The following is a 16,253-nucleotide window of genomic DNA, read 5'->3' as shown; positions in this document are numbered from 1 at the left end:
GAGTCTGCGAAATCGGACTTAGAAATTATTATATAATTAAAATTCCGATCGATCATCACAGACTAGGTTTACCTAAATTTTCCTAATCTCACGTTTAAATAATTAAAAATTACTCGAGCTAAGTTGTATTAAAAACTCTCTAATAATGTGCTACTTTAGCTCATATGTATTCAAGAAAGGATCAGTACATTTTTTCAGGGTTATAAAACAATATTTGAGATAACATTTTATAGGATAATTTTACTATGTGGCTACATCAAATAAACAATCAATGAACAATAAAACAGTTAAAAACTATATTGGTTGCAATAAACATTAAATTATGTCAATAAAAACGTCCTAAGAGAAGCAAATTTTAAGCAATAATTAACGGTCTATAAACCAATTTTAAACACTTATTTAATTAAGTTAAAAAATAAGTTTAAAAATTAAACACTGCATTTTTATTAAAAAATTAATTAAGAATTTTCTATGACGAATATATTCGTCATACGCAGCTTAAATATTACCTGCAATTATGTTTGATCATCTGTTTCCTTGTTTATGGTATAGGAATGAAATTTGGTCATTTGGGTAAGTCATTAGAATCTAATCTCACCGAAGCAATTGGAATACTGTTATTTTTTTATTATCGTGTGATACATATTGACCGATATACTTTGATTTAAACATTAAAGAATATTGCACTGAATTTTTGTAACAACGACTAAATATAGTTCATTGAAACGGTTTTATTCATTTTTTTTATTTTGGAAACACAATTTACAAAATAAGAAGCAGCCAGATAGAGAGCGATATATGATTAATACTTGTAATAAATCAAATTAAAAATGTGCTTTTTATGATTTTTTAAAAATCAAATAAAAAACTTTTGAGTATAGAATTCCTCAGAATTCATGTATGATCACATATCAATATTAATCAGCTCCAGTTAAATTCTGAAGATATTATACAAATGGTAAAAAACACACGAGCCTCTATATTTTTAAATCAGAAATTGTGATTTCATTAATTTATATTCGTTAGATAGATAATTTAATATTTGATTATTTTTTCAAGAGGATGGATATCAAGGTAATTAATTACATAAATTTGATCTAGATTGTACTTATACATACATATTACATAAAATTCTTTATTTAAATGTATAGTATCATTTATACAAAAAAATAATAAAAAATATAACTGATAGCATTATTGGAAATTCCCACTATAGACATGCTATCAGAATCGTCAATTAAATAACGAGATATTTCAATAGAATGTTCTCACATTTTTATAATAATAAGAAACACTGATTTCGAAGAAATGATTTAAATTTAATATAGTTCATCTCTTATCTTAGCAATAAAAATATATAAATTTAACAATCCTTTTGTAATATTTACTAGAAATCCTGAATATAAGACTATATGAATATTTTAATTATTAATGTATTTGCTATATAATATAAATAAAAAAATATTACAATATTCGATATGTAAATTGATTTATAAATCATCAACAAAATCATAAAAAATGTTTCATAATTTTGATCAGAATATTTATAGCTGGAACTTTTAATTGATATTCTAATTTGCCAAATTTAACAAATTTGTTGCTTTTAATACTATTTATTAGTCTTATTAATTATTTATGTATTTTATTATTTTCATTTACTGTTATTTATTATTTATCTAATGTAATATTAAAAAATTATAAATTCCTAAAAATACGTGAGTGAATAAATATCATATTGAATCAGATCAACACATGAAAACAAATCAATGGTTTATGTTATAATACTTTGTTCAAAATACGTTAATCCTGGTTCGGAAAATATAGTAATTCTATTTTTACAACAGGGACTAAAAGTAAACTAATGACAACTGCCTAGAAATACAATGTTGCACGACGAGTCTTATAAATCGCTAAAAATGTTTCAGAGCTAATTAGTGAAATTTATACAAAAAGGGGAGCATACATTTTATCAAAAGGATTTAGAGAGTAAAACTTTAAGATTTTAAAGCTCTACGTAAGTTACGCTTTCAGACAAAAAATAAGATAAAGCTAGAATCGACTTGGAAAACCTAGAGCTAGGCGCTTTAAGACAGAAAAATTATCACAGTTATATTAGAAAATATATTATTTTTTTTAAATAATGCTTTTAAAGAATAGTACATCTAAACTATGGGATGGCATTGTGGTAATAGGCGTGGGTTATATTAAAATATTTCCAATTACCATGCGACGATTAAATTTTTAATTGATCGACTAATTGGCTTTGCGAGATATTAGTGGTTATTTTTTGTTGAAGGGTGTAATACAATCTACACAGTCACCTGATCTAAATTTATACGTATAGAAATAAAATTGCCCAACACGACCACAAATTCTGCTAAAGTTGAGCCAAGGATATAAGGGAAGTCGTTAGCTGATAATATGCCTAAAAGGATTGCAACTGTAATTAAAACCAAGGGTTTTTTTGAAATGCAATTTACTTGATCATTTTCTCTTTATTTTAAAAGGTTGATTCACAGCTAAATGGCAAATTATCAATATGGAAAATATATTTTACAAATATATTTTCCAGCCTAGATGATTTTACGTGCTGTCTAGTTTACTCAGCACAATAAAAAAGGGTAGCGAAAATATGTACGATATAATTTATACTTTCACAAATTTAGCTCATTAACACAATGGAGATAAACAATAATTAACTTATTTATTCCATTTATGAAATTCATACATCTCTATATTTATACTGATATAATGCAGTACAATATCGTAAATTATTCAAAATGGTATTCGGTGGTATCTATACGCGAATGTCGGTACTGAAAACAATTTGCCAACGATTTGTATGGTAGCAATGTCGTCGTCTGCAAACTCGTTACGGGGCGATACTATTGCAATATTACATATTGATGTCAAACCCTCTTCACAATTGTCTATTTTGGCCATTAGCTATGATTTATTTGGTCGTTTGGCGTTATGCAAAGATGCCGTAATTCGTTACCGTCACTGGCATAATCCTCAAATTATATAGTTGGCTATATCGGTCACGGTCAAAAATCAATAAAATCAAAAGGACTCGAGTGAATAGCGCCCATCAAATCAAGGGCTTATTCATATACCTGAGATGATTTAAAAACTAATAAGTACCGACCTCTTTCAGACATACTACGTACAGTGAAGTTTCATATCCTCAGGGCTCATAAACCTGATTAAACCCTAAGTATTAATTTATAATTTAAAATATACAATGTTTATGCTAAATGTCTTTAGATACAAAGGACATATTTTTGTTCTGTAAATTAGCAGTATCATTACTAATGGATTAAGAAAAATTATTCTTTGGCAAGTCATGTGATATCATAGTGATATTTAAAAAATAAGGAGTGAAGCTCAAAAATAATTAACAGAATGTACCTTATTGTGATGAACGCCTGTCACTCCAGCAAGTATACAAATAGCAAAGCTCCGTCCCAATGCAAGCAATTTTATAGATTATTCTTGATTGAGTTATTTCAAGTAATGCCAGAATCGTTTAAAATAATCCGCGGGCGTAAAACTGATAACTGAATTTATAAATCTGGAAATAATACAAAAATAACAAAAGAATATATAAATGCTTTTATTAATTTGAAAACAAATCAAAGTAGCATTAACGGTTTTAAACTTAAAATATATAAGCCACAAAATATTAATATATGATTAATTGATGAAGTAAAATTATTTACCAAAATTGTAATACAATAAAAAACAGTAGTATTATTACTCATTTTCACGCGTGGTTTATTCGTGTTTTAACACCAGTAAACAAATCACCTAGTCTTAGCTAAAAATTATTGAGTTAAGTTAGAATGCAATTGTCATTTTGCCCAGGAACGAATTAGACATAATAATAATCACGGTAATCTATATTTACCGAACGTTAAATAAAATAAACCATCAAAGTTTTCTTTAAATAAAATGGCAACTCCTCAATAAAATCATCCGATCTTTCCTAAGAAAATATAAGGTATTTAAAATGTTCCCGAAAAATTAACTCTAAGATTGGTAGTTAAAGTAAGCTACTTAAATAATGCAGTTATGTTCTGTGTTGATTTGATTATACGTATGCACTTATGTTAATAATTATATAATTATATACCAACAACATAGATCTCTGGTATAAGTCGCTGACTAATACCTGAAAGACCTGGGTTAGAATCCCATATGAACCTTAAAATTTTTCATTTATATTATGCCTGAGAGATCGGAATTAGTGATTGTTTTATAATTATGCGGGGGTTCCAATCATGCAAACAACCATTTCAAACATTTTGAAAAAGAAGTACCAACTCGTCTCGACACAAGGTATAACAATAAAAAAGATAACTTATTGTTAAAAAATTATGTAATAATTTAGAAAATTTTACAGACCACCTGTATCTTTGACTGGAAGCTTTGGAAATAGATTAAGGTCTGTAAAATCATCGTGGCGCCAGTTCAGCCGGGAGTACTGTTGCTGTAAGTAAAAATGTAGCCGAAAACCTGGAATTGTCAATTCGTCAGAGTTTTGTGCAACTGGATTTACGATAAACCATTACATGCCTAAAAAGTTACTGTTTGGTGCGCATTGTGGTCAGGCGGCGTCATTAGGCCTTACTTTTTTTAAAACGATGATGGTCGGACTGAAACGGTCAATGGTGAGAGTTATAGGCTCATGATTGTTTTGCATTTTGGTGACGTCAATTGGCCGCATAGATGTACAAAAAAAATATTATTTTATATGTTTATAAAAAAAGCCAGCAATTAAGACTTTTATAATCATTCCTTGTGTTACACAGAATGGTTTAACTTATTTTTGTTTGACTTGCTCTATTACTTGTCAATCTTTCTTTTTTAATGTACATTTTATCAAGGTATTATTTTATACTACATAGAACTAAATAAAAAAAATAAAACCATGCGACTTAATGCAAAGTAAAAAATACTTCTTTTTAAAATACATTTATTTTCTTATTGATTTGAAATTTTATTCTTGTAGTTATTTTCTTTAAAGAAAGAATGTGAAATTATGGAAAAATAATTTAATAAAAACGACATTGCTGAGGTGTAAAACGATGCATTATCCTGTTGAAGCAGTTGGTGCTGTATAATTTCAATTTATTCCTGTCAATTATATTTTTCAAACTTATTTAAATAACTTGTATTTTTAGGTCAGATTTTTAATACATAAATACATTAATGGCCAGATAAATAGTATATGGGCAGAATTAATATTAATTGCTCGGAATTTATATTAAATGGTTAGAATTTAAATTGGACTCGTAGGAATTTATATTAAACGGTAAGAATTATTTTTCCAGATGGTCAGAATCATTTTTTTTAGCTAGTATATATTCAGTTTAATATTTATAAAGAAAAGCTAGTATTTATATTATATGAGCTGAATTTTAACGTAAAAGTCAGTTTTATGACGACAAATTTTTAGATTAGAATTATGATCAGGCTATTAATAAAATTTTGATTGAGATTTGATTTGTATTCTAACCCAAATTCTGACCATTTAATTTGTATTGCCGATTTGAATGTTTCAACACATTTAATAATACAGTTCAATAGTCGCACGTTTTTAAACACTCAATCAAAAATAATAAATGAACTACTGTATTGTTTCTGACACTTGCCTTTCAATTTCCGGGTTCTAACTATTGATACGTTTATACGCCATCGTTATATCTAAATTCTTTAAATAATCCCTTATAAAAACTTAATATATGATATGATTTTAAAAGGACAAATCTAAAAACGACTCTGTATATAAATATGAATACATATATACATATAGATGTAGTGTGTGTAGCTCCTTTCAAATGACCCCTTAAATAATAAAAACAGAGTTGAATCGCTAAATTCGTGTGACTGAACTCGAAGAATGCATTCGGATCGACAAAAAAATGTGTATTTGCACAAAAGATCGAGACCTTTCCTCAAAAAGGATAACAAAGCAAAAAAGATGTTTCCTTTGCTTCAAAAGGACATAATAAATAAGGATTCTTTGCTGATGAACCGGTCGCCGACCATCGATTCGGTCAAGAGTTGGCGGTCTAGTTTTTTGAGTTTCGCAAACGCGGTGACGTAGTATGATGCACTAGTAAATTTATACGTTATCTATGTATACAGGATGTTTTTTCCGCAATATTTTTTTCTGTATTTAAACAAAAAATAAGGGTAATGAGTTAAGAACATAAAAGTTTTTCGTATTAGTTACATTAACCGATGATAGAAAAATAATTGAAACATTTCAGATGAAAAACGATCAAGCTGAAAATAGGTATGAGAATTAGAATGGAGTGGGTAATTAATTGCGAAAGCTATCAACAGAAATATAACACAAGTTAGTATAAACGTCTCTTTTTATAGACAGTATATAAGTATCATGTCTGTAGCAAACATCTAAGTTAAATGTATTTACTAATAGTTTTGTCAATGAATTTGATCTTTTATTTAAAAAAAAAATGTTTGAGTTAAAAAAATCAGTTTTAAACTGTTTAAATATTTAGGAAAAAATAATTTTATTTCATATTATGATTAAATTATATTTTTGATATTATATATTATAATACTTTATATAAAAAATAGAGGACATTATTCTCAATTTTAAATTATTGAATAAATCACATAATCAGTGTCTATCGATGTTATAATATGAAATGTCATCCTTTGTGAATATGATATTATTGATAGCAATATTATGGAAACTGCAGCCTGTATACAATATTATCTTCACGTGTTGGTTTGAGGTTTATATTTAAAAAAAGTGGGTGAGTGTCATCGTATGAAGGGGTCCGCAAGACCGGATTAACCAGAGCTTCGCGCGAGACCCCAAAGCTACACACTATAAAGAGCAAACGAAAATGTGATAGTGACGTAAAATCTTTTTATTACACTCGTGTGACAAAAGGAAACGGGTTCATCTTGTTTACGATCTCAATAAAAGGTTCTGAACCGGCTTTCAGGTGAAAAAGATCTTCTTCATGCGCCGTAAATTCGAGATCATGCGAAATTTCTATTTGCATACTCCCCTTAAGCGCAAAGCGAATAAATTTTCACTTAGACCTAAGGGAATACCAGAGTTGACGTCTAGGAACGCTTCTTTTTTTATTGTGGTAAGAGATATCACTGGTTTACATAACAAATGGCTCGTAATGTAGCATAAAAAAATACTTAATTCAACCGATACGATAATAATTAGGTTATTTAGAATTTTAACAAATTGAGAGGCATTTTTACACCTACAGTGTTTTGGAAATAAAATATAATCATTTGAAATACACGCTGAGCCGTTTAGCTTATGATGAATTGCCAATTCAATGTGTACCTTAAAAAAAAAGCTGGTTCATTGACTAGGACAATAGTCTTTAAAAACACTTGAAGTTCTTTGTGTTAAACAAATAATCAAACACTTAAAGAGACACTGAAATTATTAAAGTAGGTAAAGGTTAAAAGAAGGATAAGTGCTTCAAAAATATTTATCATTTAGATAAACATAATTTTTTTTTAAGTATTTTTTGTATTTTTTATACAATATGAATTAAAAATATATACAGTAAATTATTGTCGTATGTCTGTAATAATCGTTCTAGAGCTATAAGTGTAGTGGTATTTAGTATTTTTTTATAAAAGTTAAATGGTGTCTTAATTTAAAATCATATTGTGTATGAAAAAAAATAACTTAATTAGGAAACGGTTACACTTCCAATATATAATTAAAATAGATTTTTGACACTGAGTTAATAAAAAAGGAATTAGAATTTCCCATTTTTATTTCTCGATTTTTTCAAAAATTTTGATATTTAATATATTGTATATGGTTATGCAATGCAGTATATTATTGTAGAAATCTTTATAGTATGATGAAAGGAAAACTGGATGATTGTTAAAGAGAACAAACAGATAACAAAAAGGACCAATACAGATCGATCTACTTCGATTAATTACAGAGCATATACAACTTCATATGATTGTTATAGATTATTAAAATATTCTGATAAAAATGTTTTTTATATTTTTGACTAAGTGATTCTGGAATATCCAACTATTAAAATACAGTTTACGAACTTATTTAACAGTGAGTCATAAAATATAACATTTTCTTGATATATCCAAATAAAATTTGGCATTTTAATCCTAGATAACTCACACATATTCTTCCAGTAAGATGAACACTCCGTCTACTGTCAAAATAAATTTGGAACTTTTTTTATGAAATCCATAAAAGGAAATCTGGAATTTTATTAAGTCTACGAAAATACGTCATAATTTATTTATTTAATATTTTTAATTAAATAAGATTATCCCAATGTGATAGTATATAGTATTATTTCACAACATAATAAAATATGTAAGATTAAAAATAATAGACTACAAATAATATTCACTTAGTAATAAATAAATAAAAAAACATAAAAATTTGCTTAAAATATTGTTACATATACGTTATTAACACTTTGATCACACATGTTTGATCTATGATATTTATTACAATAATGTGTAAAATAACAAAAAATATAACAAGCTTTCACTAAAACATCTGTACAAATAAAATTAGGAAATAATTTCCCTAAACGATGTAAAACAGTTATATAATATAAAAACGACTCAACTGATACCACAGCCTTATCAAAAATGATATACTAACCTTTGCAAATATAATCCATATTTGTATACATAATATACTAAATAGATACTCGTACATAGCAAAGATAATCATTGGTATGATACATTTCAAAATCAGGCGTTCAAGTTAGCCAAAGTCTTTGTAATAAATAAATTAGTTATCAACGAATTAACACCCTCATAATCGAGCGTATTTGTATGCAGGGCCAATTACGAAAGGGACGAGCGGTTAAATTTGACGTTAACACTTTGCTGTTTTTTAACCCCCGCCGGTCCCGCAGGACCTCCGTAGGGTTGTGTGTTTGCTTTTTGGGTTTTCCGACCCCGCCAGATTTTAACCAACCCCTCCCCCCCACATCACTCGCCTTCTGCCCCTTCGCCCCTAAACTCGCATCCCCTCGCTATTATATGCGAAGGACCCTTGTCAGAAATTGACGGAAAATTTTCACGGACCGTTTTAATATAAAGGTCGTATGTCTCTCGCCGGCAGACAGATAATGTCGTATTGAAATTCGATAGTGGGTCATATAATAATAATTTTTTATAGTATTGCGTACAATAACATTTAAAAAGTGTTAAAATATACACATAGTGGGATAGAAATATTTCTGCAAAAAACTTTTCATTTTGTCTCTAAGCATTTTTTCAGAAATGTTATTATTATACTTAGATCATGTTTGTTGATAAACATTTAAATTTATCTAAAGCAGTAAAAAACATGTTATTTATTAAAACAATGTGTTGTCATATTTTAAACTTTCTGTGTTACTGAAATTTGAAAAACTTTTTTTTCATGAAAAAAGTCGCCTTGAATTTAGAGACATTAAATTTTAGATTAAAGTACATTTTTTAAAAATCCCTTTTTATAATCTAACGACACATATAGTATCATAATAAATATATTATATATATTACCCTGTCAAACTGATTTAGAAACCATGAACAAATTTTGTCAGTGGACTACTTCAATGATAAAAAAGTACAAGCCTAATTATTATCAAATTATCTAAAACTACAGCTGTGTGCTTTTCAGTTTCTTAAACATATTATTTATGTATTACAAATCCATCATGACTTGATAGATTTCCCCAATGTGTCATAATTGTATTTTTACAAAATAGTTCATTCACATACATAAATATATTACATATGCGGTTGAAATGTTTTGTAAAATAAAAATATTTAATAAAATAAAGTATCGCATTATTAAACTTAAATTGTTTCGGCTCCTCATTGCTATCCCCAAAACATATTTATATCTAACAGGCTTGTGTAATGGAAGCATTCTCGAGCACTGGCGTCTTTCCCGTAATAGTTAAGAATAAGGGATGCAATCGCGACAAGGGATTGCAATAATACCAGTATTACCGAGAGAAAAATAGTTAATGCAGGTATTACCGGTATTGACACCGTTATTGTTATTTTAATTAATTAGTAATAAAAAAGTAAAAAATAATCCGAGTATAAATTTAAATTTTAGCACGTATGTCATTGATTAAAAAAAGGAAAAGCATAGAACCAAAATTGTATCCTTGTGCTACTTCAACACAAGTGAAATTCTGCCACAGCGAAAAAAAACCTCAGACCGTTTGAAGAAACTATGTATATATATAGTATTGTCAGAACCACCCAGACACATAATACAAAAACGCACTGATAGTGAGAAAAAGACTTGTCGCATACTATTAAAGAACACTGCCATTTTCATATGAGAAAATATTATAAAAATGACTACGATAAAAATAACCTTTTATTTAAATACAAACACAAAATCCCATAGCACATATTAATTTAGAGGCTAAAGACAATGTACTCAAATTATCACCTAATTTATTGTTTTTTATTCTATATTTTTATTTTCTTTTGCTTAAATTGTAAAAAGTTTTTTACTACCCTTAGACTATAATCAGCAATGTTTTATTTTATGTCCTTATTTTTTTATCAAATTGTAGCTATTAACGAATTGTAAACATGAAAATAAAATAATAACATGTACAGTAAATATAATTAATATGTATGTAAAATTATTTATATTATTAAAATAAACGTAGGTAGTAAAGAAATGATGTAGACGACAAAAACATGAAAATCGAATTAAACTCCTAAATTATCGCTATTAATGCGCACGTCAAGAGAAGTCTAATAACCTTTTCCATCTCTTATAATTATATATAAACGAATATATACCATATATTATTAACTTTCATTCAGAAATACATGACATAAACCTTCATCGAGAACTTTCAAAAAGTACCGACTCAATCGATGTTACACATAGCTCCGATTATTAATACAATACTAATCGGAGTTACATAGAACAGCAACCGAAAAAGCAGCTGCTTCTCTCTTCACATCAACCTGGTCCAATTACAATGTAATTACTATAAATACGCAACGCTGACATCGCGTATTTATAATAACTACACAAATTTTACCTTATTTAAAAACTCTTACACTATCACAATAATCTATAACTAAATAACTTTTTCCCAATATAGAAAAAAGCCAGAACATAATGAATGAGGAAGAAAAACTGACATGGCAGATCCTTCTGATAAAAATGTGAATATTTTTAGTTATATAAACTATTTTATAATGATATTGGGAGAATTCGCAAGTAGTAGTCCATATATTGGTGAAGCAATAAGAGAAACATGAGTCGATCCTTACGATAAGGTGAAACAATTCCTTGAAAAAACACTTTGTACGGATAGAATTACATTTTTCATTGAACATATTATCGAAGATAAATATAAATAAACACAGAGAATAAATCATATATTAGACAAATATGAAGCATATGAAAATCGTTAAAAACAATTTAATCATAAAATTAGAAAAAATTACGTATACGACTGAAAAAATATATATAATTTAATTACTGATTGTTCTAAGTAGTAATAATACTTAAATGTGTTACTTTCTTACTTAATATTTTATTGGTGTATTTACTTCATGAATCAACCCTCAAAACTTTTTCAATTTCAAACACATCAATTCATTAGGAGAGAAAAATACGAAAGCCTATCAATTTTTTGGTTCCTACTTCACTAAAACGCCCAGATTCAATCATGATACGGAACAATTAGCGGTTTAGGTCCATCTAAATATATTTATCTATATTATACAATATTTTACAATATTTAAAAATATTTTGCTCCCGTATCTATCAGTAAAAACTATTTTCTCATAGAATACATTTATGCAAAATTGAGCAAAAAATTAATTATATAGTTTTATAAAAAACTGTTTAATCGTTTAGTTTTTAGTAGTATAGTATATGATACATCCAAATGCGCGTAAAATATATTGCAGAGAATTAATGACATGAATTTTAAATGAAGCTATTAAGACTATTACTAGTATATATTTATTTTAAGTTTTCAATTTATGTATTTAATTTTAGTTATTAAATGAGAAAACTTATTAAAAATATAGTCGTAGATGTTAAAATATTAACATACATATTTTAATAAGCTCAGTTTTATATTATGTTTATAGGTTTAATATATTTTCATTGTTCTAAAAAACGATACTTCATTTGCAACAGAAAAGAAAAACACTTAAATTTTGCTCTATCAAAGTAATTTCAATTAAAATATTAGTAGCTAATCGTTATAAAACATTTATAGTTTATGAGGCTTTAGATTTTTAATTTATTTAAGATGTATACATATGTATATATATATAAAATGTTCTCTAGTTCATCAGTTCATCACAATAATGTCTCATTGATAATATCGCTTATTCTAAATTCAATGGTTGCCAAACAAAGATAAGAGCAATTCATGTAAACAACGCATCATATGATGATATGCATTTCAATTATATACATACCATAGCTTTAAATAAAATTTTAATCAAATTATATAATTGAAATAAACGATACCTCCAATTTGGATATAAATTACGATTCAGGCACACCCTCATAATGAGTAATGTATTATTTTTTCGACAAGGGCGCACACGAAGGTATAGCAATTAACCTAATTTTATAATTACAATGGTTTTGACTTACCGATTATTTTCATGTGTGATATTTTATATATCTTGATGTTTACAAATATATGTGAGTTCATCTAAAATAAAAAAAGTTTTTAGATTTTTCACTTTGCGCGCGAAAACTTTATCAATGTTTATGATTTTTTTCTTTTGACACTTCACAAGTTTTAATTAAAATTATTTTTATATATACAGTTTTAGGGTTGTTTTATGGTTATTGTGTGATATTTTACGTGTTTGATATTTGAACCGGATCGGAATTTAACCGACAAACGTCCGACCCGGTCGGTTATCTACCGACGAATGGCGTTCGGCTGGTCGCCATATGCGCCTATAGACTATATAGATAGAGGATGTTCGTAAACACTGAGAGGAAAGGATCACGTTTATATTTTTTTCACACAAATAAGAGCTCGAGTTTAGATCACTTTAAAAAATCCTAATCCTGTTTGTGCGTCATATTCGATGGGAAAATTTCACACTGTATTAAAACAAACAATAATAAACATTCATATGTTTGTTTATTATGTATCCAACTATTGTTTCATTTTATTCAAAAATGATATTTTACAAATATGTATGTATGTGGCCTATTCATGGAATTCAATATTCAAAACGCCGGAAATCGTTTCGTTTGGTTATCAAATATTCGCAATTTGTGAGCGCTCACTATCTACTAGTTCATATTGGATATCATTTCTATTAAAATTTAATAAATAAATTGAATGTTTTTATTTATATATCTAACAGTCAGTGTTATTTAGCTTTGCTTAAGACAAAATTAAAATACCTAATAGTCGTAAAAATAGATTAAAATATACATTTAAAATTATCAGTGCCAAAAGTCCATAATTATAGTGTCTAATATTCTTAAAATTAATTAAATATTAATTTTAATTGCTTTATAGTTCTCATTTTTAAAGAAGGAAAAATAGGTTATATTTAAATAATTATCGAACTTTCAGTAACTTATAATTCACTTTTCATACGTTACAATAAATTAAATATAGGCGCGCAATGAAACAATACCTTGAAAGATGACTGTTTCTATCACGAGCACGACCACATAATCCGTAACATCTATATATGCTGGTAGATCATTTATAGTCAAGAGTACAAAAATACGATATAACAAAAAATAAAACGCGGATGAAACTAGGTATGAAAGTTAGCAATGATATTATTTTTTTATAATTTGCCAAAGTAAATATATTAAAAATGAAAAAAGAGATCTACGATATTTCAGTTCATGCTTCTCTTTTACACTAAGTATGCTTTAAAACATTGTAATCTCTTCTCGCATTAATTTTTAACTGTGCGTATATTGGTTAAATTTTGCACACAACTATGGCGACATAATGTTGCTATTGATTAAACATTTCCATGCACGTCGCTAGCATCGTCGGCACTAAAAGACGCTTAACTCCGGCAAGTTTGATAGACGCTGATGGCAATGAAAAAGTAATAAAACTCTTACGAAACACTACCCATCCCTAAAATCATTAGTGTCAGGTGCTTTAACAGCTTTGCCTGTCTCCTGAGCACTCGTCACGAGCAAGGCAACGCCAGGTGATAAATTCAATTTTCAACTACACCTATATTATATGTAGGCATTTGAATGTATGTTAGTACGAAATATTCGAAATATGTTTTTAAAAATATCTGATACATCTAACTAGCAGAAAATCTGGTATGTAAAGTGCAATTATTACACTGATGCAAGATTTTTATTATTTTCTCAATATTCTTAACCATTACAATTTTTTTCTTTAAAATTTTTTTTTTTTTTAATTACAATGCTTAAACTAATAAATGATCCATGTACGATACTTTGTTATATTATTATATAACAGATTCTATATAATATCAATAAATAATTTTAAATGTTTATGTATTTAATGAAGCAATACAATATACAGTCTCCCCTACGTTTTCCAACAATAATAACTGCAATACATGAATATGTATTTCCCACATCAATTTTAATTTCCCACGCCATTTGAGCAGATCGCACCCACTCTCGATGGTCCCATTTGTTCTGGACATGGACAGTGTGACCAATCGGCATCGAGTGTCGGATTTCCTAGCTCATCCTACGCAACTTACTTATGCATATAAATCAAAACCAAAATTGTAGTCACAGTAGCGATTTGACATTTACGATTGGAATTAGGCGACTTGGGTGTTAAGACATTAGGTCAAATACACTTTGGATCGCACAAAACATATTCATGGTATAATATTAATTGATTTTAATTAATTAAATAAATAATTCAAGCAGACGATATGTGTCTTTCCAAAAACTTGTTAATATTCAGACAATTATAGTGATGTCATACAACCTGTTTGGCACAGTTAAATACAAAACGATTAAAAATCCAATACATTTGACACTCAATGCAATTCGAAGAATGACTATTTTTTCATAGTAATGATAATATTTACTGACTTCTTAAAATATTTTTACAGGAAAATAATAATACATATATTGGCGAAATTCCAATATTTATTGAATTTTATTGAGAACATGTTCGTAAACTGGACACGCAAAGATTTTTGCCATATATTTGTACCGCTATGATTCTATCAAAGAGGCAAAAATCTTTAAAAGTCATACGCATCGCTGACAGCTAATGATATTTTAAGCTCGCAGAAATATCACCTCAGCAGTTTCAATGTCTCAGTTTTTAAAGACACTGCAAGTTTAATGTCATATTAAATACTTAGAAATGATACAGAGAAACAAATATTTATTTTAATTTTAATCGAGCTAGAATGAAACTATTATTATAATGGCAGTTTTACTAAAGTAAAATATATTATAATAAATGAAATACTCTTTCACAATAATATACCATGGTGCTGTGCAAGAAGACAATAACTTCAAGAGATTAATGAAACGGCATGACATCTATATCAGAGTACGTTAATTCTTTTTATAACCAAACACCTATAGATAAGAAATAGTTTAAGAGTGAAGAAATAGTTTAGGAGTGAAGTTAAGAAATAGTTTAAGAATGAAGTTATAAAAGAAGTTCCTGTATTTTGAAATAAAATATTTTAACTTATCTATAAATACATATTTATAATCAATAAATATACAACATAATATAATTGTGTAAAAGTTTTATTAAAACTACAAAACATTATTTTTAAGGATTTTTCATTTACTAAAGTTTTAAAAAAATCGTAATAAATAATTTCGTTTTTGTTTGCTAGTGTTAGTTTTAAACAAAAATATAAATAGCGTTTTTAGGACCCAAGTGCAATTGAAAAGCTTCAACAAAAAAGTTCAACATAAAAAGTAGGTGTTTTACAGAATTTATAAAAATAAAAATGACCTTTTCAATAAATAAATAAATAAATAAAACGCTACTATAATTGACTCACTATAAGCTAATAAAACGGCACGTGGCGTTATAAAATCACGCCATATTTTGTTTAAATTTGTAATACTTTATAAAATATAATAGTTAAAAAAATTAAAAGACTTAATAATCTATTTAATGACATATTATTTACTTCTCTACGTTAATTTGTTTTAAAGAAATAAGCGTTCAAAGTGTGACATATTTTCGTTGCAACAGTTCTTTAAAGGTTGC

At 27.5% G+C, this 16,253-nt stretch overlaps 1 protein-coding gene across 4 annotated transcripts in view; it reads right to left on the bottom strand.

The window, feature by feature from the left end:
* tok (tolloid-like protein 1 tolkin) overlaps nucleotides 1-13,019 on the bottom strand; it is a 112,014-nt gene extending 98,995 nt beyond the window's left edge. Inside the window, exons 1-3 of one of the 4 annotated variants that reach the window (XM_088182218.1) lie at nucleotides 12,885-12,961; nucleotides 12,668-12,728; nucleotides 3,412-3,574 (exon numbers count right to left, since the gene is read on the bottom strand). The gene's annotated coding sequence lies outside the window, so the exon portion shown is untranslated. Of the gene's footprint in view, nucleotides 1-3,411; nucleotides 3,575-12,667 lie in introns of all 4 variants that reach the window. The other 3 variants (XM_088182216.1, XM_088182215.1, XM_088182214.1) reach the window with 3 other exon arrangements.
* Nucleotides 13,020-16,253: the final 3,234 nt, after the last annotated feature.

This window comes from Plectrocnemia conspersa, unplaced genomic scaffold (genome assembly GCF_051122295.1).
Source record: "Plectrocnemia conspersa isolate PC_06_02 unplaced genomic scaffold, ASM5112229v1 ptg000003l, whole genome shotgun sequence".
Lineage (NCBI taxonomy): Eukaryota > Metazoa > Arthropoda > Insecta > Trichoptera > Polycentropodidae > Plectrocnemia > Plectrocnemia conspersa.
This window is presented reverse-complemented; position numbering and strand designations above follow the sequence as displayed.